The following is a 23,153-nucleotide window of genomic DNA, read 5'->3' as shown; positions in this document are numbered from 1 at the left end:
TGACTGACTGCTCTTCGAAAGGTCCTGAGTTCAATTCCCAGCAACCATATTTTGGCTCACAACCATCTATAATGAGATCTGGTGTTCTCTTCTGGTGTGTAGGTGTACATGCTGGCAGAATAATGTACACATAATAAATAAATAAATAAATAAATAAATAAATAAATAAATAAATCTTAAAAAAGAAATTAAAAAGATAAGGAGGGACAATTCATTCTCATCAAAGGAAAATTCCACCAGGAGGACATCACAGTCCTGAACATCTATGCCCCAAATACAAGAGCACCTGCTTTTGTAAATAAAAACATGATTAAATCTTAAATCACACATCCCAACACCTTAATAGTGGGAGACTTCAACACTCCACTCTCATCAAGGGACAGATCATCTAGACAAAAGCTAAATAGGGAGAAATGACACTTACAGAGCAAATTTACTGAAGCAAATAGACCTAATGTCTACAGAACTTTTCAACCAAACACAATGGAGTATGCCTTATTTTCAGTACCTCATGGAAATTTCTCAAAAATTGACCACATAGTCAGACACAAAGCAAGTCTCAACAAATGCAAGAAAATAAAAATAATTTCTTGTATCCTTTCAGACCACCATAGCCTAAAACTTGACCTCAACAACAACAGAAACTACAAAAGCATACATACATATGGTAACTAAACAACTCTCTACTCAGTGACAGCTTTCTCAGGAAAGAAACAAAAAAAGAAATTGGAGACTTCCTAAAATTCAATGAAAATGAAGGCACAACATACCAAAAGTTATGGGAAATGATGAAAGTGCTCCTAAGAGGAAAGTTCATAGCACTAAGTTTCTTCAAAAAGAAGTTCTAGACAAGCAATTTAATGGCAAACCTAAAATCCCTAGTATAAAAAGAAGTAGACACACACAAGAAGAGAAGATGATTGGAAATATTCAAACTCAGAGCTGAAATCAATGAATTAGAAACAAAGAAAACAATTCAAAGAATCAATGTGACCAAAAGCTGGTTCTTTGACAAAATCAACAATATAGACAAACCCTTAGTAAATCTAACTAAAAGGCTAATAGAAACTATCCAAATCAGCAAAATCAGAAATCAAAATGGGGGCATAACAAGAGACACTGAGGAAATCCAAACAATCATTAGGTCATAGTACAAAAGCCTACATGCCACAAAATTTGAAAATCTAAATGAAATGGACAATTTTCTTGATAGATTCCATCTACCAAAATTAAATCAAGATCAGGCAGAAAGACTGAATAGTCCTATATCCCCCAAGGAAATAGAAGCAGTCACCACAAGTCTCTCTTCCAAAAAAAATGCCCAGGCCACATGGTTTCAGCACAGAATTCTACCAGACCTTCAAAGAAGTGCTAACTCCAATTCAACTTAAATTATTCCACAAAATAGAAACAGAAGGAACATTACCAAATTCATTCTAGATAGCCACAGTCACCTTGAAACCTAAACTACACAAAGACCCAACCAAAAAAGAGAAATTCAGACATATTGCTCTTATGAGAATTGGTGGAAAAATATTCAATAAAATATTGGCAAACCTAATTCAAGAATATATAAAAGATATCATCCACCATGACCAAGTAAGTAGGCTTCATCTCATGCATGCAGGGGTGGTTCAGTAAATGGAAATCCATCATTTAAACAAACTGAAGGAGAAAAACCACATGATCATCTCCTTAGACATTTGACAAAATCCAACATCCATTCATGTTTAAAGTCTTGGAGAGATCAGATATACAAGGCACATAGCTAAACATAGTGAAGAAAATACACAGCAAGTCTATAGCTAACATCAAACTAAATGGAAAAAAAAAACTTACATCAATCCCACTGAAATCAGGGACAAGGCAAGGCTGCCCAAGTACTGGAAGTCTTCGCTAGAGCAATAAGACAACTAAAGGAGATCAAGGGGATACAATTTGGAATGGAAGAAATCAAAGTATCACTATTTGCAGAAGATATGATAGTCTACATGAATGACACCAAAAATTCATCCAGAGAACACCTTCAGCTGATAAACACCTTCAGCCTTGCCAGGCCACAGAGGAGGACAATGAAGTCAGTTTGGATGAGATCAGATAAGCTAGGGTCAGATGAAAGGGGAAGAGGACCTCCCTTATCTCTGGACTTGGAGAGGGGCATAGGAGGAGATGAGGAGGAGTAGGTGGAATTGGGAGGGGAGGAAAGAGGGGGCTACAGCTGGGATACAAAGTGAATAAGCTCTAATTAGTATAAAAAATAAAAACTTAATTTAAAAAATTGAACAGCAAAAAGTTTAAAGAAAAAAGTTGCACTTAGCACTTTTGGAACTGAATACAGCTGGCAGCCTTCAACAAAGATAGTGGTAAAACCATGGCTCCACCTTCTTTATCCATGAACCAACATGGTGGCTAGCCATGTGTTGCTGCATACTGTGGCCGCCAATGCAAAACAGCCATTAGGTGTCACTGATGGTGTTACTACAGCCTACAGTATAGCACTGTGGAGCATTTACAGTTCCCCATAACTAAAATTTCTAAAATTGTAATCAAATACGTTTTAGAACCAACTGCATAAAAGAACAGTACTTTAACTATTCTGGCCATACCAAACCTGTCAGCCAGAAAGAAACGTCATTAATCCATTCACTCAGGAGCTGGTGGTAGGTATATAATGGTTAACAATTACCTGAATACAACCCTGTATAACCCTATGGTAACATGGAGCTGCAGTTTTATTCTCCTGTTAAAGAGCATAAGCAGACATTTTGCATCGAATAATCTCCAGCCTTTTAAGTGAAAAACAACATATTTTACAGTTCTTTCTCAAATCATATTTGCGGGAACGCAAAACCAAAGCAAATACAGTTCATATGTCCTCTGGCTTTCTATACATACTCTGATCTTCCATAAAATTCTATATAACTTCCGGTTACTTTGGACAAGCTATTCCTTTCTTTTTTTTCTTTTCTTTTCTCTTCTTTTCCTTTCCTTTCTTTTCTTTTCTTTTCTTTCCCTTTCCTTTCCTTCCCTTTCTTTTCTTTATTGTCACAGTCTCTTGCCTTCTCTATTGCTTTTCAGACAACATAAAAACCTTCATCAAAATCCTCTCAACATTTCTTTACTAAGCCATGGGTTTTTTACCATCTTGAGATGATACACTGTAAAAACTGCACTTTTCTTAATTGCTTCAAACAATATGGCTTAGTTTCATTTGGTAAAATGAATAAAATAAATACCAAGTTCTCTTGACCTTCCCAAAGGGTCAAGAAACTGTTCTATGCTCTTTGTTAGATAGCCCAAGGTCATTATTTTAAATGCCTGATAAACTTTAAAATGTGTCATAGTCTTAAACATTTAAACATTCTCCAAAACTTGTTTTTGCTATATGAAAATAAATTACTCTTTTTATGAGTAAAACCACAAAGCATAACCATAGTTTTGAAAGTCAGAATCAAATTTTAAAACCAAATTTTACCAGTGTGAACAATCCAATCTCTAAATTCAATACCAATTTAGAATGAGTCTTGTTTTCTTAGTCTAAAAGGAAACGGGATAAACAAAATTCATTTTGACTAAGAGGTTCTGTAACCACTCTTTTCCTTTGTTCTACCCCACGTGGCAATTTCAAAATGGTGGAGTCACATCACAATGCATGAAAAGCCACATGGTTGTTATTTAAAAACATCTGTGCTTCTGTAGATCTAATAAACACATATGCACACATATATGTTCTAAACAAGAGTTTGAATTTAATCTTTAGACATATTCAATAACTGTTAAGCTATAAACAAGACATACAGAGCATATTAACCATTTAAGTTCAGTCAAAAATATGAAGTGGCAATATATACATTTAAACTGAGAAAACTTCTCTTACTCCATCCAGCTGTAATTGCCCTATCAGTCTGGGAAAGCTCTCACAGCCCACCCTGCTCTTGGGTGTCCTCTATCTGTCCCACCCCGAGGCATTCTCCTACCAAAGACCAAAGGCTTCCCAGCTTATAGTGCTAGGAGCATGGGGCAAGCAAAGTCACCATAGTGCATAGCTGTTTGGTCACCTGCCTACTGAGACCATCATAAACAAACAAACAAACCCATAAAAGAAGACAAGAAAATAATGTACCAATACAATGTATACAAAAAGAAAGGGAGAGGAAAGAAAACCCAAAGGGGTAGTGGACCATTTTAAATGGCTCTCTTCCCTGTTCCATTAGAAGGTGGCCTTCCCCCAAATTGAGCTACATACAATTATACTAGCCTGAAATGGCAGCCTGTTATTATACCAGACCAGTTGATCTGAAATCTCAATTCCCTCAGCCCACTCCTGCCATGGGGCATTGCTGCTGCTGCCCCCACCATGATGAAAATGCACTCAACAATCATAGCTCCTAGCTGGGCAGGAGCAGTCCTGACAATTTCATTCCCAGACCCACCCTTGCATTCTCTCCCTCTGGCTGCCAGAATACCTGATTCTGCCACAGCAGGATGTTGGGAAGGTGAACAGCATGAGGGTGGAGGGGCTGAAAGGAACAAGGAGGGATTACAGCAAGTCTGTCTCATAGCATCATCACAGTCCCATACTCCAATACAAACAAACATTCATAAACACAAGGAACAAAATAGACAGACAAATGCATGCATACTTGCTGCTACACTACTGAAAACAAAACCAGAACCAAGTGTTTGTTTTTTGTTCATGGTTGGAAAGGCAAAAGCAGAAACAGGTTCTTCCTCTGGGAAAGGCACATCTGTGCCAAAGAAGTTTCTAAACACAAGGACTAAAATAGGACAGGTGCAGACTGAGTGGCCATGTAGCCAGATCATAAGGTAAGCTCAGATCCATGGAACTTTAGATCACTGCTCTGGTTTCCCTGCCACAAAAGCTCCAGAGCAGTGTGTGATTCTGAATCACCTCCCAACCTCAGGACTCTACCCAAGTGCCCACCAAAAAAAAGAAAAAAGAAAAAAGAAAAGAAAAAGAAAACAAACAAACAAACAACAACAACAAAAACAACGAATCCAGGGGTAATCCCCTGACTTTGGCAGCTGTGATTACCCCGAAGTCTTCCTCTGATCACATCCTGCTGCCATCACCAATATGAACACCTGAGGATTTTTTAGAATAGAGGACAGAAAGTAATCACACACATGCACACTTAGATACTTACGAGCCGCAATAAGACCATCTAGGTCAGGGTCGTGGAATCTTGGGGATCCTGATGAGCCCCGCAAATGTTATTCTCAGTTCATGAGACCCCAAAAGGTCACCAGGAATGGACTCCACTGAAAACATATGAGGGTTTATTTAATACAAGCTCGAGTCTGGGTCACAACAACCTCCTTGGTGAAGAGGAGGAGTATGGCAGGGTGGTCTAGGGCAACAAGGTTTTTAAAGGGAAAAGCCATAGGCAGTGAGTTACATGCCTTGGAGTTACATGACTGTGTAAGGGAAATTTACTTTTGAAATGATTGTTTTACTTTACATGCTAAGACACTAAATGGTTCTGGTCTGAAAATCTGGTCTGGTAACCTAGCAACTATATCTCTACTGGGCAAGAAAAGAATGTGGTAGGGCTAGTTCACCCCTGAAGGTGGCTGGACATGTATACACCTGTCTGGTCTTTCTTCAGTCTTATGCTTTAAACTTTAAACCAAAGCCCCTCCCCAAAAAATTAAAAAATAAAACCTAAATTTTGATTCTTTGGTCTCTCACTGTGTAGTAATTCCTTTGTCTCAGAAATGTAAAAACTATGAAGCCCACTGGAATTTGCTTCACCCATGTGATGTAAATATATAAATATGTATATTGATGTTTTTGCATGAAGTAGGTCAGTCTGTTTTTTTGGTATATTTTACATGAGTGTATGTCAATTATCTGGCTATAAGGAGTTCCTTTTTCATCGTCCATGGAATATGTGCAAATATATACAGATTTATATATCTGATCATTTGTCTACATGTATGTATGGGAGAACAGGCCACAACAGCTGGTCAGGGAAGATGTTTTCTTAAAGGGAAGCTTGAACTTGCTACAGTTCCTGCAGAGGACATGCTAGCTGAAATCAGCATCATCATCATAAGTAAGCTTGTAGGACTTTGTTAGTAAAATTTCTTGTTTCACCCACTTTTTTCAGTGAGTGTGTGTGCCTGTGACCTCTATCTTTTCTATCCATTTCTCTTTAGATCATGGAGGGTTAATGGGACCCTAAAACTCTACCAGACCTCTGAGCCTGCCTCAGAGACAGGAAAGATGATTGCCACTGAGCCCATAGTAGCCTGAAGAGTATCTCGGGGTAAACAAGCCTGGAATTCTTTGTCAGTCTAATTAAGACCACCTGTTGTTAAGCAATAAAAACATTAGGGAAAGAGTGACTTTGTTGTCAGAGTGACCAGAAAGCCTTAAGTGGCTCAATTGGTAAAGCACTAGGCTCCAAGTAAGGAGACTGGGGATTAATACCTAAATAAAACTGCTTTTGACTTCATCAAGATGCCCAAATCAAGTTTAGATATACAAAAAGAGACAAATATCAGTCCCTGACCCTGAATTCACATGCTTCAGTCTTTCCAAGCTGGGTATTCAATTCTGGATATTAACAATTATCAATTATTTTGAGGCTAAAATTTCATCGTGAAATTTCTTTCTTCCCTTTTCTTTCTCCAGGCCTTCCCACACACTGCCCCATGCTCACCTTCAAATCCATGGCTTCTTTCTTCATTGTTACTTCATGTGTTATATATACATGTATTTTGAAATATAAACTGCTTGTTTTTTGAAGTATATGCAAATTTATTGTCTTTAATCAGTGCTTTCAGTTCCAAAATCATGTAAGATAATTACAGACATATATACATAAACTGTGACAGAACCCTTTTCCATTTTAACTCATATTTTTAATTATAAGATGAAAATGTTTTACTGTCTTGACCACAGTAAATTACTTACAAATGATGTAAGATTGTGAAGCTTCTCTTGCTGATGAGTGAGGCTTACCTGCCATGGTAGACTCTCACCCTTGTTTGTGTCTTCTTTAGATCCCGTTTCAGTTTTGCTCAACAGCATTTTCTAGAGGGCATGGGCCACTGCCTACACTACATTTCATATGGAATAGCTGGGCTCAGACTTGGTCATCCCATCATTTTCTTCTGATTTAATCTGTATTGAAATGTTTGCTGTGTATGGTTTATGATTTCCACATAGCAAAGCAGGTGAGCAATCAAAGTTGTCAATCCAGAATTTATGGAAGAATCTCCTGGGTACTGGGGGATGTAGGTGCCTCGAGAAAATGCTTTAAGCCAGGGATGGCTCTTTTCTTTTAACATGAGAAGATTCCTCTGAAAAAGTTTATAAAATCATTCTTATTTGATAGACTCTAAATATAATGTGTTGCTTGGCCACGTTCCACACCTTCCTTCTGGTTGAAAATATTTTGCCATAAGGAAAACACATCAATTATTTATATCACTATAGACTACCTGTATATTTGCCTGTGTATTTTGGTTCAAGTCCAGCAAATCAACACCAACTAGTACCCAAGTATCAATTAGCTGGGATTTTTTCCGAAAACAGACACACACATAGATTGATCTTTCTTCCTTCTTTCTTCCTTCTCCACCTCTTCCTTTTTTTCTTGGCCCATGCATATATGCCTTCATGTCAGCAGAGGAAGCCTTATTCACAGAGCTTACCACTGAGCACAGAGCACCTTACCTACTAAGCCTCCAGCACACCAAGCATTATTTAGTGTCCTGCCTGCTCACACACCGCTGGCCAGCAGAGGGCGCCAGAACACCCTAAACAAGGTCATGATGCCCAACCTGAGCTCAGGCGGGTTGGACCAATCTCCCCAGGATGCAGGCAGCAGTGTGGGAGTGCAGGATTGTGCATCTCTATTTAGTCACCCCCCGCCTTCTGCGGTTCTGCCCCACGCACGAGGTGTTAGGGGACTCCAGGCAGACGGACTGACAGATGTCGGTGGACAGGGGAGGGATTGCTTGCAGTCAAATATCTGAGTCCCCCACCCTGTCTCCCTCATGAATCCTGTCCCTTGTGCTGCCTATAAAGCCCCTGCGGGCTAGTCCCTAAATCACGTGCCGGGGTCCCTCAGCTTTGCTCATGGGTGGCATGGCAAAAAGCCTGGAAGTAGGCTGGGGAAGCCTCTTCACGCTACTGCAGGCCTCAGTGGCATACAGCCAACACAGCCTTTCCCCTGGTCCCTGTGTTGGTAAATCTAAGGTCTTGCCAGACAAGCTTGCAATAGCCTTTAATCCAGGCACATGGGATGCAGACACAGGATGATCCTTGTGATTTCAATGTAAGCCTGGTTGGCAAAGACAGTCCAGGACAGTCAGGCCTACACAGAGAAACCCAGTCTTAAAAATCAAATCAGAAAATAAGATTAAAACAGAACATTTGCGCTGGGTTTGGTGGCACAGGCCTTTATTCCCAGCAGTCTAGCAGGCAGAAGCAGGCCAATCTCAGTGAGTTCAATATCAGCCTGGTCTACAAATTTAGTCCAAGTTAGCCAGGGCTAAAACAGAGAAACTCTGTCTCAAAATACAAAATCATTCATGTATATAAATTCATGCATATAAATTTTAATATATATTTAAATACATCTTTAATATATTTATTAAATATAAAGTTATTGAATGTATTAATATGAGTTAATGTTTGATAAATATATAATGTAGTTAATATATTATATATTTAATATATATCAATACATATTTTGTTTTAATCATATATATAAAATCTGAGCCAGGCATGGTGGCACATGTCTGTAATGCCAGCTCTCTGGGAGGCACAACTATGCTGATCTGCATGAGTTCAATGTCACCCTGGTCTACAAATCAAGTCTAGGACATGCAAGGGAACAGAGTCTAATAAAACAGGGTCCTTCACACCCACATATCTAGAGTTGTCTGAAATAACAGAGTGTGACTTAAACTATGTTATAAGAAAGTCTTGCCAGGCATGGTGGCACACATCCTTAGTCTCAGCACTTGAGAGGCTGAAGAAGGTGGGTCTCTGTGAGTTCAAGGTTAAACTGATTTACAGAGAGAATCCTGGACAGGCAACAATGCACAGAGACACCATGTCTCAAAAAAAGCACATTAAGTTAAATGAAATGAAATTAAAAGAAAATATCAAATCCTGGCATATTGGCACATGCCTTTAATACCAGCCCTCTGGCTGGCAAAGGGGGTGGATCTATGTGAATTTAAGGCCTGCTTGGTCTAGAAAGCATGTCCAGATCAGTCAAAGCCATACAGAAAAAAACTGTGTCTCAAAAAACAGCTTCCTGAGATGTAAACAAAAAAGGTTAATTTCTTTACTCATTTCTGAGGGCTCAGGTTGGAGCTGAGGACAGAGATCTACTTGAGTGGGAAAACGACCTCAGGCATGTTTCTTTCTTTCTTTGTTTCTTTGTGTGTTTTTATTTTTAAATTATTCACATGGCCCAGGGTCATGTCCACTTTGGATTTTCCCAGGTGTCCCTGCTCTGTCTATACTCTTCCTCAGATCTGAAATAACTTACTCCTCCCCCATACCTAGTACCCATCAGGTTCATTTCTTTTATATTTCTTTTTTATTCACTGAACACTTCTAGTCTCTCACCCAAGGGGGAAGAAACTTTTCATTTTCCTGTAGAGACATTGAACCCTCCTAAGCTGACCAGGCTGGAAACCCAGTCCCCAGCAAGCAGCCGGAAAGAAGAAATGTTAATATTTACAAGAAATTGTGAACATCATGATTTATTGTACATAAAAACATTTTCTGGTCCTGGAATTACCACGATTAGATGAATTTTTAATGCTGTGACAGTTCAGGCAGACTGTTGGGTGAACGTTTTGAAAGGCAAATGTTGTTATAAACAAAAATGAAAATTCCAACCATTCTATTTTACTAATAAAGATTCAGGAGCCAGATGCTGCAGAGAAAAGCTTCTAGCTCAGAGATGCAGATAAAGCACCCATCTGGCCTTCCTTATCAGCTTCAGTCCAAATGGAGAAAAAAAATGTTCACTAGCTCAACTCATGCCCAGGAGAAAAAAAGCCAAAAATCTTGAGGCCAAAGGCTTCCTAGAAATCCCAGGGTGCTAAGGAGCTGAAGCTTAAGCTAAAGCTAAAGCAAAAGTCTGAGATAAGCCTTTCCACACTGTCTTAAATACCCCTCAACTCAAAGTCCCTCCTGCTCTTTAATGTCTGTAAGCATGTTTCTGGCTTCAATTCTTGACCTAGGGTTAACTTTAGCAAATCTTGTGTCCAGAAAGTTCTTGGATTAAAGGTGTCTGCTAGAGCTGGTTGAACCATACCATAATCACCTGTTTACAATAAACAAAAATTTCTTGGATTGTAGGTGTGTGATAGGGCTCAATCACACTGATCAATAAACAGTGTTTTACCATTCACAATTTTGGGGTTCATAATGGGATCAAATACCCTGCAACATTTCCCCTTTTGGCTAAATGAAAGACTTCTCCCTCTAACATCAATAAACTATCTACTATCAGGTATAAATGACATTCACAATGTCTAGTCTGTATGTAATTAGCAAACTTGAAAAAGTATTCTACTCTCTATCTTGATGAATCAAAAGTTCTGTACCAATTTTAGTAGGTTTATCCTCTTTTATATGTCTATGTGAGTGAGTATATACAGTGTGCATCTTTCTGCTTCTGAGATAGCTCACTCGGGATGATCCTTTCCAGGTTCCACCATTTACCTGCAAATTTCATGATTTCCTTGTTTTTTTTTTGCTGAGTAATATTCCATTGTGTAGACATACCACAATTTGTGCATCCATTCCTCCACTGAGGGGCATCTGGGCTGTTTCCAGCTTCTGGCTATTACAAATAAGGCTGCTACAAACATGGTTGAGTAAATGTCCTTATTGTGTACTTGAGCCCCTTTTGGGTATATGTCTAGGAGTGGTATAGGTGGATCTTGACGAAGTGCTATTCCTAGTTGTGTGAGAAAGTGCCAGATTGATTTCCAGAGTGGTTGTACAAGTTTAAAATCTGTATACCTAAAGAAACTAATCAAGAGGGAGGACTCTTGCTAAAATGCTCAATTCCTATCCAGAAAAGGAAAGACGATGGACATCAGAAGAAGGAGAAAAGAGGGATCAAGTCAGGAGCCTGACACAGAGGACCTCTGAAAGGCTCTGCCCTGCAGAATATCAATGCAGATCCTGAGACTTATGGGCAACCTTTGGGTAGAGCGCAGGGAATCTTATCAAAGAAACAGGAAACAGTAAGATCTGGAGAGGACAGGAATCCCACAAGGAGAGCAACAGAACCAAAAAATCTGAGCACAGGGGTCTTTCCTGAGATTGTTACTCCAACCAAGGACTCTGCATGGTGATAACCTAAGACCTCTGCACATACGTAGTCCATGGCAGTTCAGTATCCAAGTGGGTTCCATTGTGATAGGAACAGGGACTGTCTCTGACATGAACTGATTGGCCTTCTCTTTAATTACCTCCCTCGGAGGGGGAATTAGCATTTTCAGGCCACAGAAGAGGACAAGGCAGCCACTCCTGATGAGACTTAATTGACTAAGATCAGAAGGAAGGAAAAGAAGTCCTCCCCTATCAGTGGACTTGGGGAAGGGCATGCATGCAGAGGGTGGAGGAAGGGAGGGATTGGGACAGGAGGAGGGAGGGAACCACGGGGGGGATACAAAGTGAGTAAAATGAAATTAATAAAAAATAAAATAAAAATAATGATAATTGAATAATTATAAATAAAATAAATAAATTGTAAATAAATAATTAATTCTAAATTTAAAAAAATAAATAATTATAATTAAAGAAAAATTGTGGTTTTTATTTGTTGAGGTATTTCTGCATTGGGATTTTTACATAATGAATTATTTCATAGGTAACATGGTTTTCAAACCACCTTTGATTTTTTCCCCCCAGAAGTGTTCATAGTGTTCAGAATGGGGCAACTCATAGCAGTCTTGGAAACATTTAAACAGTTTTACTATTTTTATGTGTTTTCGTGTTTTCCCACGTGTATGTCTGTGCATGACATGCATGCCTATTGTCTGCAGGGGCCAGAAATAGGCAATGGATCTTCTGAAATTGTTCTTACACAAAGTAGCGAGATACTATGCCCATGCTGGTAAGAGAATTCAAGACTGTGGAAGTCTTATCAGTGATTTGATTTGATTTTAGTTCTTAATTTTTTTTCACAATTTCTTGTTATATAGCCTGATTGAAACCCCCTTCCTCCAATCCCCCCAGTCACACCATCCCTCTTTCTTACTCCTCTCCCCTTTTCCTAGTGCAGGTAAAGGGGGATTGCTTCACCATTGCCATCTCACATAGCTTGTTAAGTCCCATCAGGAGTGCATGGATCCTCTTCCTCCATGGCGGCATCCCAAGGGGTGAGTAATTAAAGAGCAGGCAATGGAGAATTTCTTTACCAATATATATATATATATATATATATATATATATATATATATATATATCACCCCAAAAAATTTACTTTAGAAATCATGAAAATAACATAATATCTTCCACAAGCCAAAAACAAACAAACAAACAAAAAACCAGACATTTTACTCTTTGGGCCATTATACTGAAAAAAAAAATTTAAAAGCTTGAACATTATCACAGCTTTGAGTTTATTACTTTCATATTTATACCATTGAGAATTTATTTAGTCTTCCTACATGTGTATGAGTGTTTAATTAATGTTTTCTTGTGTGTCCCTGGTTGTATGCCCTTGCACCAACCACAGGCATGCACTGCTTTCGGGAAATTCTGAGCCTCTGACTGAGTGATCAAAATCCTTTACATGAACTGCCAGAGTTCTTAAATGAGGAGCCATCTCTCAAGACACATTATTTATTTATTAATGAAATTCCCTTTTTATTTTCCATATTATTGTCTGTTCACTCAAATGTGATCAACATGTTTGCTTATAATAATTTTATTAGTGAATCTGTTATTTAAGTGAAAATATATTATTGTTTTATTAAAATATTTCGTTATGAATTTTTAATTTATTTTTATTATTACAATTTATTCACTTTGTATGCTATCTGTAGCCCCATCCCTCATCTCCCCCAAAACCCTCCTTTCCTCATCTTCTCCTATACCCTTCCTCAAGACAACTGATAGGGAGATCCTCCCCTCCTTCCATCTGACCCTAGCCTATCAGGTCTCATCAGGACTGGCTGCCTTGTCTTGCTCTGTGGCCTGCTAGCACTGCACTCTGCTTCAGGGGGAGGTAATCAAAGAGTTCATAGCAGAGATGGCCCCTGCTCCCCTTACTAGGGTGTTGACTTGGAGGCTGAGCTGCCACGGGCTCCATCTGAGTATGGGGTTTAGGTATCTCCACGAATGGTCCTTGGTTGGAGTATCACTCCTTGAAAGAAACCCTGGGCCCAGAATTTTTGATCTGTCGCTCTCTTTGTGGAGCTCCTGTCCCCTCCAGGTCTTCCCAGCTCCCCCTTCTTTCATAAGATTCCCTGTGCTCTGACCAAAGTTGCGAGTCTCAGCATCTGCTTAGCTACCCTGTTAGACAGAGGCTCTCGGAGGCCCTCTCTGGTAGGTCCCTGTCCTTTCACTTCTTATCCTGCTCCCCCCCCCACCCGTGTACATCACATTGGCTTTCTGGGTGAGGACTGAGCGGTTTCCCGAAGGTCCTCCTTCTTGTTCTGCAAATTTTCACATGTTCATTCTGCATGATATGACTCAAAGTTCCTTATAAGTGAGTCTCTACGAGGCCTGTCTTTCTGCTTCTGGGATACCTCGCTCGGGATGACATGGGAAGACTAAATAAAATCTCAGATATAGAAATATGAAAGTAATAAACTCAAGGCTGTTAAAGTGTTCAAGCTTTACTTTTCGGAAGGGCCACTCTCTTTCTCTAGTGGCCCAAAAAAAGTAAAATGTATGTTGTTTTGCTTGTGGAAGATATTATGTCATTTTAAAGATGTGTCTAAGGTAGATTATTGGGCTGTCTTTTCTTTTTTTTTTAAATAAATTCTCAGTTCCATAGAATTTATTATTTATTTATTTATTATTGATTATTTTATTGATTTTTATTACAGAGTTAATAAAATGTAATTAATAAACAACAACAACAATAATAATAGTAGTAGTAGTAATAATAAAATAATAAAACACTTCTCAAAAAAATTTCTCAGTTGCTTGCTCCTTGATTACTCACCCCCAGTGATGTAGCCTTGCCAGGCCCCAGACAAAGAGGTTCCATGTCCTCCTTATGGATGTTAAGAAGGTAGGGGAAGATGGTAATGGTGGAGAGCACTCCCCCTTTCAGTGGAACAGGGGAAGAAGATAGGGGGAAAAGGGAGGGAAGGTGCTACTGGAAGGGGAGTTGTGGAATGGGTCTCCATTAGGTAATGATTAAAAAATGAGCTCACAAGGAAGAAAGGTGGCAAAGACAAAGATTCTATTGTTCTTTGCTTTCTTTATATCATCTTTCTTTTCTTTGAGGGAGGGCGGGTACCCAGACTGGACTCAAATTTTTGCTGTCAGGTTTGGTTTTTCTAATTAATTTGTATTTTATTAATCATTTTTATTTTTTCAAAATTTATTCATTATATACCCCTTTTTAAAGGCCACTTCCTCAACTCCTACTGGTCCCATACTCCTTCCCTCGTTCCCCCAAACCCTTTCCCCTAATCCTCTCAAAGGAGGAGTCCCCCCCTCTCCCATCCATCCACACATTATCAGAACACTACTCAGCTATTAAAATGAGGGAAATAAAATTTCTGCTCTTATTACTTCTGCATAGGCCACTGTGCTCAACTCAGAAGACTTCATACTATGAAGCTTGCCTGTAAGCTTACTGTGAAATAAACAATAGGTATAACTCAGTTTAGAGAGTCCCACCCCCAAGACACTGTTTGATTTACCATCTCACATCAAGAAACATGTGAAATTTGAAATGCTATGAAGTGTGAAACATTTTTTTCACAAGCATTTCTGAGAACGTGGTTCTCTTGCTGCCTGGAGGCTATTTTCCACCAGCCCAGGAAGGAAGGAGCCCCAGAAGATGAGGTATAAAACTTGGAAGCCACCTAAGCATAACAGTGATCAGAACACTCAGGGAACCACCTCAGAAAGTAAGTTCAACTTTAACTCTAGAAAACAGAGGGTATGTACCCCTTGGGGAGTAACTGGGATGGTCTAAGGATAGGTGTAGATAATTGTTTAAAACAGGGCACTTCAAGGATGCTTGATTTGCATTAAACAGCACATTCCTATCATGTGAAAAAGAACATGGAACCTGATTATCCTATATTTGAAGGGAGGGGAGTTATCAGAGATCTGTGTCAAAGGCCATGTATGAATTTTGGTTGGTGGCATCTATGTCTAAAGACACTCTCCAGATGAAGTCAGGCAGAGAAAACTCACCCTTGCCATGGTTATACAACTAGGCCAGCAGCAGGGTCATACATGAAAGAGAAAGCCTCGTCCCTCACATCTCAAAATTCAGTCTGGGTTGTGATGGTTTTCAATAGAACCCCTGGAACAATAGGTATGTGTACACAAAGAAACTTCTACAGGCTGCCACTGTTGTGATACTCTCAGAGAACTTCCTGGCTGGTGTTAGTTCACCATTCCCTACATATTCATCCACTGGACTAAAAGTTTCTTGTGTAAACTGAGGCAATTGAAAATAGTAAAGGTTGAGAAACAGGACTATCAAAAAGTCTTCCGTAAACACCTTATTATATAGTACTGTTGCATGTAATTGATATTCACCATTCATTGTATTCTTTTTAAAAATAAGTTTATTTACTTTAAATTCCAATTGTAATCCCCCTCCTTTCTCTGCCCCATGACTACCCTCTGTTCCTATTGCCCCCTATTACCTTTCCCCTTCAGAAAAGGGAGGTCTTTCCATTGAGCTAGTTTTACAGTTCTGTTGCATCTCAGTGGACCAAAGTACATAAAGGCCTTTCCACCTTGCTTATACTCTCAGAATTGCTCTCCAGTAAGAATACTTTTATGATGATGATGACTCTAGATTTGTGCAAGGCATCACCCTTTTAACACATTCATAAGTTTTTCCTCTATTATGAATCCTTTCATGATGATGAAGATTATACAAATGTGGAATGGTTTCACCATGTTAAAAGCACTCACAGGCTTTCTGTCCATTAGGATTTCATTCATAAGTGTGGAGATTATTCTGCAGTCCAAAAGTTTTTTCACATTGGTTACAGTCAGACATCTTTCCAGTATGTGTTATTTTATATATTAAGAGATGTTATGTGCAAAGGCTTTGCCACATAGTTATATTCATATGTGTTGTTGTCTTAGGAGATGATTGTTACATGCAAAGGCTTTATAACACTAATTATACTCAGAAGGCTTCACTCCACTGTGTGTCTTTTCCTATTTTCGGAGACTACTCTGCTGTGCAAAGGCTTTATCACGTTAGGTATATTCGTAAGGTTTCTTTCCAGTATGTGTTCTTTTATGTCTTATGAGATTACTGTTTTCTGCAAAGGTTTTACCACACTGGTTACATTCATAAGGTTTCTCTTTGCTGTGTGTTCTTTTATGGCTTAAGAGAGTACTGTTTTGTGCAAAGGATTTACCACACTGGTTACATTCATAAGGTTTCTCTCCAGTGTGTGTTGTTTTATGTCTTATGAGATGACTGTTTCGTGCAAAGGCTTTACCACACTGGTTACATTCATAAGGTTTCTCTCCAGTGTGTGTTCTTTTATGGCTTATGAGATGACTGTTTTGTGCAAAGGCTTTACCACACTGGTTACATTCATAAGGTTTCTCTCCAGTGTGTATTGTTTTATGTCTTATGAGATGACTGTTTTCTGCAAAGGCTTTACCACACTCGTTACATTCAAAAGGTTTCTCTCCAGTGTGTGTTCTTTTATGGCTTATGAGATGACTGTTTTGTGCAAAGGCTTTACCACACTGGTTACATTCATAAGGTTTCTCTCCAGTGTGTGTTCTTTTATGGCTCATGAGATGACTGCTTTTTGCAAAGGCTTTACCACATTGATTACATTTGTAAGGCTTCTCTCCAGTGTGTGTTCTTTTACGGCTTATGAGATGACTGTTTTGTGCAAAGGCTTTACCACACTGGTTACATTCATAAGGTTTCTCTCCAGTGTGTGTTCTTTTATGGCTTATGAGATGACTGTTTTCTGCAAAGGCTTTACCACACTGGTTACATTCATAAGGTTTCTCTCCAGTATGTGTTCTTTTATGCCGTATTAGCTGACTGCTTATTGCAAAGGCTTTACCACATTGATTACATTTGTAAGGCTTCTCTCCAGTGTGTGCTCTTTTATGCCATATGAGTACACTGATATAGGGGAAGGCTTTCCCACATAGAGTGCATTTAAAGGGTTTCTCTCCAGTATGACTGCTTTCATGCCTGCAAAGAAAATTGGCACATGTGAAAGATTTACCACAGTCATTTCATTACACTAATAAATATATTTATCTACATGAATTAATTTCATAATTTGGTCTAATGGTAAAGAAGAATCAAATTTTAAAGTTTTATCACTTTATTTACATTCACGGTATTCCCCTCCATTATGGTTATTTTTGAAGATCCCTGTGATGGTAAGGGAATTTGTTATGTGGATCTCTTTTATAGCATCATTTTTCTATAAGAGGTTTTCTCCTATATATGAAGAGTATTGTAAGAATTCAGAGTTTCACCACACCAATCCCATTCACAAATTTTTGTACTGTATGAATGATACTTCATTTTCAAAGTGAGCCAAGAGAAGCAGAAGTTCCAAATTCCTAGTATTCATAGGTATTTTCAGCAATATGAGTTTGCTGATGAATTCTCAGTGAAGTTGCAAAACCAATTAACAGTAACCATTTATCATATTCAGAAAATTTACTCACAGTGGGGACCACTACCAAATCAATTGTTCTTGGAGAAAGACAGGGACACTGCTTCTTTCAATATCCCTATGCTCATGTCTTGAATCATTTTTACATATGATATACCAGTTTAATTTACAAATATAATAAAGATTCCCATATTGAATTAACACAGTTTGTTTTTTGTTCATCATAGACATGTCATATAGGGACTAAGGTTTCTCCAAAACAATATTCTTGATTCTCATAAGCTGCTCCTTTCACTAAACTTTACAATGTTACTGCATGAAAATGAGTAACACTGGTTCTAATATGAAATTTTTGCTTATTAGAAGGTTTTGGACACATACTGATCACCAATTCAGTGTGTATACCTTTACAATATCTGAGTAGATAGAATGAGACTAAACAGATTGGCAGTTCAAGTCAGTAGCTGTAATGTCCATATGATTCAAATGGTATTTTTGTTACAATACTATTTTATTTTCTTCTATCTTAGAGGAGTGCCTTGTAAACACAAATCAGATGCCTGACATTGAAGTACATGGAATTATGAAATTTTAATGATCATCAGTACACTTAAAGCAGTGCTGTTCTTATACTGTTGCTTTTCTTTAAAACTTCCAGGACACAGCCATGTGTGCTGGTACATGCCTTCAATCCCAGCACTTGTGGAGGCAGAATCTGGCAGATCTGTGTGATTTTGAGGTCAGGCTGGTATAACTAGTAAGTCTAAGAAAGTCACAGATACTCAGAAAAAAAATCTATTTCAAAAACAGAAAATAAAAAGCAGCCAATAAACAAACAAACAAACAAACAAACAAAAACAAACAAAAAACACCAAACTTCCAGGACACATTAAAAATTAAGATTTATATCTGTATCAACATGCACATAAAGTTACCTTTTATTACTTGTAGAACTTTGAAAATGTTCTTCAATATTATGGTCATCCCAATTGTAGCCTAAAATATAGTACGAGAAAATATATATTATTGGAAATATCATGTTATTATTAAGGCAAAACTTAAATCACTATCTTCTGTGACCCTTAGAACCATGCCTGATTTATTTACCTCATTCCTCCTCATTCTCAATTGGAATTACAGAAGATGATCAATAACAAAGTAAGAGTTGTCTCTTTATTTTTAAAGTGAAAGAAAAATTGCAGTCTTACCTATAGCAGTGAGGTTTTCACAGGTCTCTAGCATCACATCTTTGTAGAGTTGCTTCTGGGAAGGTTCCAGCAAGGCCCACTCTTCTTGGCTGAATTTCACATGCACATCACTGAAGGTCACTGAATTCTAAAATATGCCATACATTTGTACAACAGAAACAGTGGCAACAATATAATTTATACGTCATTGTCAATATAATCATATAATTTTACTGCATCTTCAATTCATTTTCTGACACAGAAGTGTGAATGTTTTATAGTTGGGTGCTGTGCGTGATGTGAAGTAGGGGAGATGAAAAAGCCTAAAGGTTAGATTGAAAAATAAAAATAAAAACCAAAGGCGTGCTTCAAAAACCTGTGTTTCATCAGTTTGTAAGACATGAATATAAAGTAGCCATTAGTTGGGTTCTTGAGCAATCTATGAATCCTCTTCAGTTACTTGGGTGAGTAGGTCAGGACCCTGTCATGAGAAAGGTGGAAGGACAAAACACAGTCATTATATTTTATATAGCAACAAATGAGATGTGTTGATCAGGGGTCACTGAACAGATGGGTAACATCAGTCAAAAGACATCATGGTACTGAATATTATGTTTTGACCAGGGCTCAGGGATGTGGCATATCAGTATGTGAAGAGGAGGGCTCATATATTTGTGGAAGGGAAAGTGGACGACAGTGAATACATGAAGAAAAATAATGTGAGTGGCAAGCAACAACAATCATAGCCAATAACATGATATTTCTGAGTGACCAGACAAAAGAAAAGGAATAGAACACATGGTTGTTTTTTGATCATTGTTTTGTATATCCTCCTTACTAAATAATGTAGTCTATAGATTAAAAATAAAGATTAAAACTTTTCTATTAAAAATAAGTGTTATTGATATCACTAAGTCATTTTAGAAGAAAACAGAATAACAAGTTTTAACTGTATCATATCTGAACTTTTTGAAGAGGATATAGCTTTGGAATAGACGTGGCAATTTATGTGGACAAAGACAAACAGAGAGAAGAGTGTAAAACAGAGAGACAGAGACATAGAGACAGAGACACAGAGAGAGAGAAATTAACAGATGAACAATACTAATTACAGATCAGAGAAATTTATTAGCAGTTACTAACTACAAAAAATGGTGGACAAGCTGGGTGTATTCTGTCATGCCTTCAATTCCATCACTCAGGAGGCAGACACAGGTGTATCTTATTGAACTGGATGTCAGTATTATCTATTCAAAGAGTTCTAGGACAGCCAGACCTATATATTAAGACAGAGTCTCCCCTAAAAGTCAATCAAACAAACAAAATATTGAAAGAACTCAGAGGTCTTTACTGAAGATTCTACGAGGAATTATACATTCACTCCTGTTGTATATTTATTTTCCAGAAATCTGCACTATCCCAGCTTAAACTGTAACTTCAATGATATCTTACTAAAAGGGAATGGATGTTTAAACAGGTAAAAATAGAAGACAAAAATACTAGCAGTGTAAATGTTGATCATAAATGAGCAACGTAAGATAGGAGAGATGGCTCAGCAGTGAGGAGCTCTTATTGCTCTTGGAAATAATTGGGCTCAATTGTTAGTGTTTACATGGGACCCACTACTTTCAATTGTTATAAGTTCATCAGTTCTGAAGACATCTTCAGACTACTGTGAGGATTAGGCACACAAGAGGTGCATATTCATGCATACAATCAAAATACTTATATTCAGTAAAAAGTAAAAATAGATCCCAGATGGCTGGGCTGATTGCACACTGTTCTGATAAGCTGGGTAGCAGAGACTGCACAGTGACCAATAGTTGGATCTGTGGGCCCCCAAACACCACTGACTGTGTTTCCTAGGTAAGAAGAAAACCAATGATGAGGGAAACTATTGGGTCCAACCTCAGAGCACCCAGCTAATCTCTGGAAAATTTTCTTGGATATTGCAGCAGGAATAAGATTTTCAAGCAAATGGATCCAAGAAGCAAGCTATTCTAATATCTAATAAAACAGACTTTCAACCAAAATTAATTGAAAGGGATGAGGAAGAGGGAATCCAAGATGGCATTGCCAGGAGGACCACGACAGGAACAGGACAGCAATGTTGGTACAGCAACTAAAAGACTGAACTCTGGGCCCTAAAACAACAGCAATCGTGTTTCCCAGGTGAGAGGAAACTCCGTGGTGTGGGGATCACTCAGTCCCACTCTCAGGTCACTCAGTGAGAGCCCGGAAAATATCCCAGGTGAAGGATACACCTGTTTGTCCTGATCACCTTCCCAGGCCTAACTGTGTGCTCCAGGGCACCAGAGACTGGGAGCTCCAGGCAAAAAAAAAAAAAAAAAAAAAAAAAACAGGGAAGAAGAAAGTGGGACTGACCTCAGGTCACCCAGTCTATCCCTGGAAAAGGTCCTGCAGACTGGTGGGTACACAGCTGTCAGCCTTGAGTGGGCCTCCAGTCACTAGACCTCCATGCCCTACTCTCCATCACAGACAGAACTGTGTGCCCCAGGACACTAGAGGATGGGTTTCCCTGTCTGGAGAAAACCCCACAGGCAGGGAAAGAGCAGGTCCCAGCTTAGAGCACTCAGCCAACTCCCCCCCACACACACTACCACCACCACACATGGGAACATTCTTGGAAATGTTCTCAGGTTCTTTCCCAGTCACCAGCTTGGTAGCCATCTGGCAAGTGCCTACCCATTCTACACACCACGTCAAACACCACAGATTAGGTCTTCATGTTGGGAGAAAACCCAAAGGTGGGGAAAACATCTGGCCCTACCTCAGGACACCTAGCCCTGGAAAAGTTTCTGGTTATTCACAGGCTCCAGACTCTAGCCTCCTGCTGCACATGGGAGAGCAGTGATCAGCTGCCACGGATTACTGCTTGGGTACTGGGGCACAGAGCTCTAACCTCAGACCTACAGAAGCCTTGGATCCCCAAGATCAACCCCCAGATACTGCTCCAAGGGACAACCAGTTATCCCTAACTAAGCTGACCAAACCATGGGGTACCCAGGTTACAGCTACAGCTTACTAAATTTACAGCAAGAAAGCCAGAAGCAGGACAGCTGTCTCCAGGACTTCTCTGGGTGAGAGGAGAGCCCCCTTGACTAACAAAGACCACAATTACCGCTCAGGTCTCTATGCCTGTGGTGAGTTTTGGCAATTCCTGAGAAATACCTGCTATTCAGTGACTGTACCCCAAAAGCTAAGGAGGCCTCCTTCAGGAAAAATCATCTTCCTGCCAAGGGGATTATCCCCACCACAGGATTCCAGGAAGTGCCAGAAAATAACACCCAACACCTAAGATAGCCAAATGGGTACAGGCAAGTGTAAAAGCTCAAAAAGGCAGAGCAGTATGGCATCTCCAGAACCCGGTTATTCAGGGGCAAGCAGCCCTGGACACACCAGGGTAAATGAAATTCAAGAAGATGACCTTACATCTGTGCTTATGAACCGGATAATAGAGGAAAAAATAAACTGCGTAAAGACCTAGATGACGATAAAGTCAAACAGATTATTGCCTTTTGCAAAGAAATGGAGGAAGATAAAGTCAAACAGATTATGGACATCCTTAAAGAAATACAGGAAGTTGCAGCCAAATAATTTGTGGCCTTTAGAGAGGAAATACTTAAATCACTGAAAGATATTAAAGAAACAGGATTGTTTGAACAAACAGCTGAAGGAATTGAAAAAAATACGGTCAGAGAAGTGAAGGAAATCAATAAAATGGCTCAAGATCTGATACGAGAATTGGAAAAAATTAAAGAAAACACAAGTGAGGAAACTGTGGAGAGAAAGAACTTAAGGAGGAAAAGAGGAACTACAGAGGTAAGCATAATCAATAGACTACGAGAGATGGAAGAAATAATCTTAGGTGTGGAAGACACAATGGAAGAAATAGATGTAGCTATCAAAGAAAATGTTAAATCTAAAAAAATCCTGACACAGAGCATCCAAGAAATCTAAGACAACATGAAAAGCAAAACCTAAAAATAATAGGAATAGAGGAAAAAGAAGATTCCCTCCTCCAAGGCCCAGAAAATATTTTCAACAAAATCATAGAAGAAAATTTCCCCAACTTAAAAGAGAGGTCTGTAAGACTACAAGAGGCCT

At 38.9% G+C, this 23,153-nt stretch overlaps 1 protein-coding gene and 1 pseudogene across 1 annotated transcript in view; one reads left to right on the top strand and one right to left on the bottom strand.

The window, feature by feature from the left end:
• The window catches only part of LOC132651119 (zinc finger protein 431-like), a gene marked incomplete at its 5' end in the record, with an annotated part of 217,798 nt that overhangs the window by 6,033 nt on the left and 188,612 nt on the right, over positions 1-23,153 (top strand). The gene's annotated exons all lie outside the window — the stretch shown is intronic.
• On the bottom strand, positions 16,316-17,440 carry LOC132651159 (zinc finger protein ZFP2-like; annotated as a pseudogene).

The sequence above is a fragment of the Meriones unguiculatus genome (genome assembly GCF_030254825.1).
Source record: "Meriones unguiculatus strain TT.TT164.6M chromosome 13 unlocalized genomic scaffold, Bangor_MerUng_6.1 Chr13_unordered_Scaffold_40, whole genome shotgun sequence".
In the NCBI taxonomy this organism is placed as follows: domain Eukaryota; kingdom Metazoa; phylum Chordata; class Mammalia; order Rodentia; family Muridae; genus Meriones; species Meriones unguiculatus.
The sequence above is the reverse complement of the archived record's forward strand: the minus strand, read 5'-3'. Positions and strand labels throughout refer to the sequence as shown.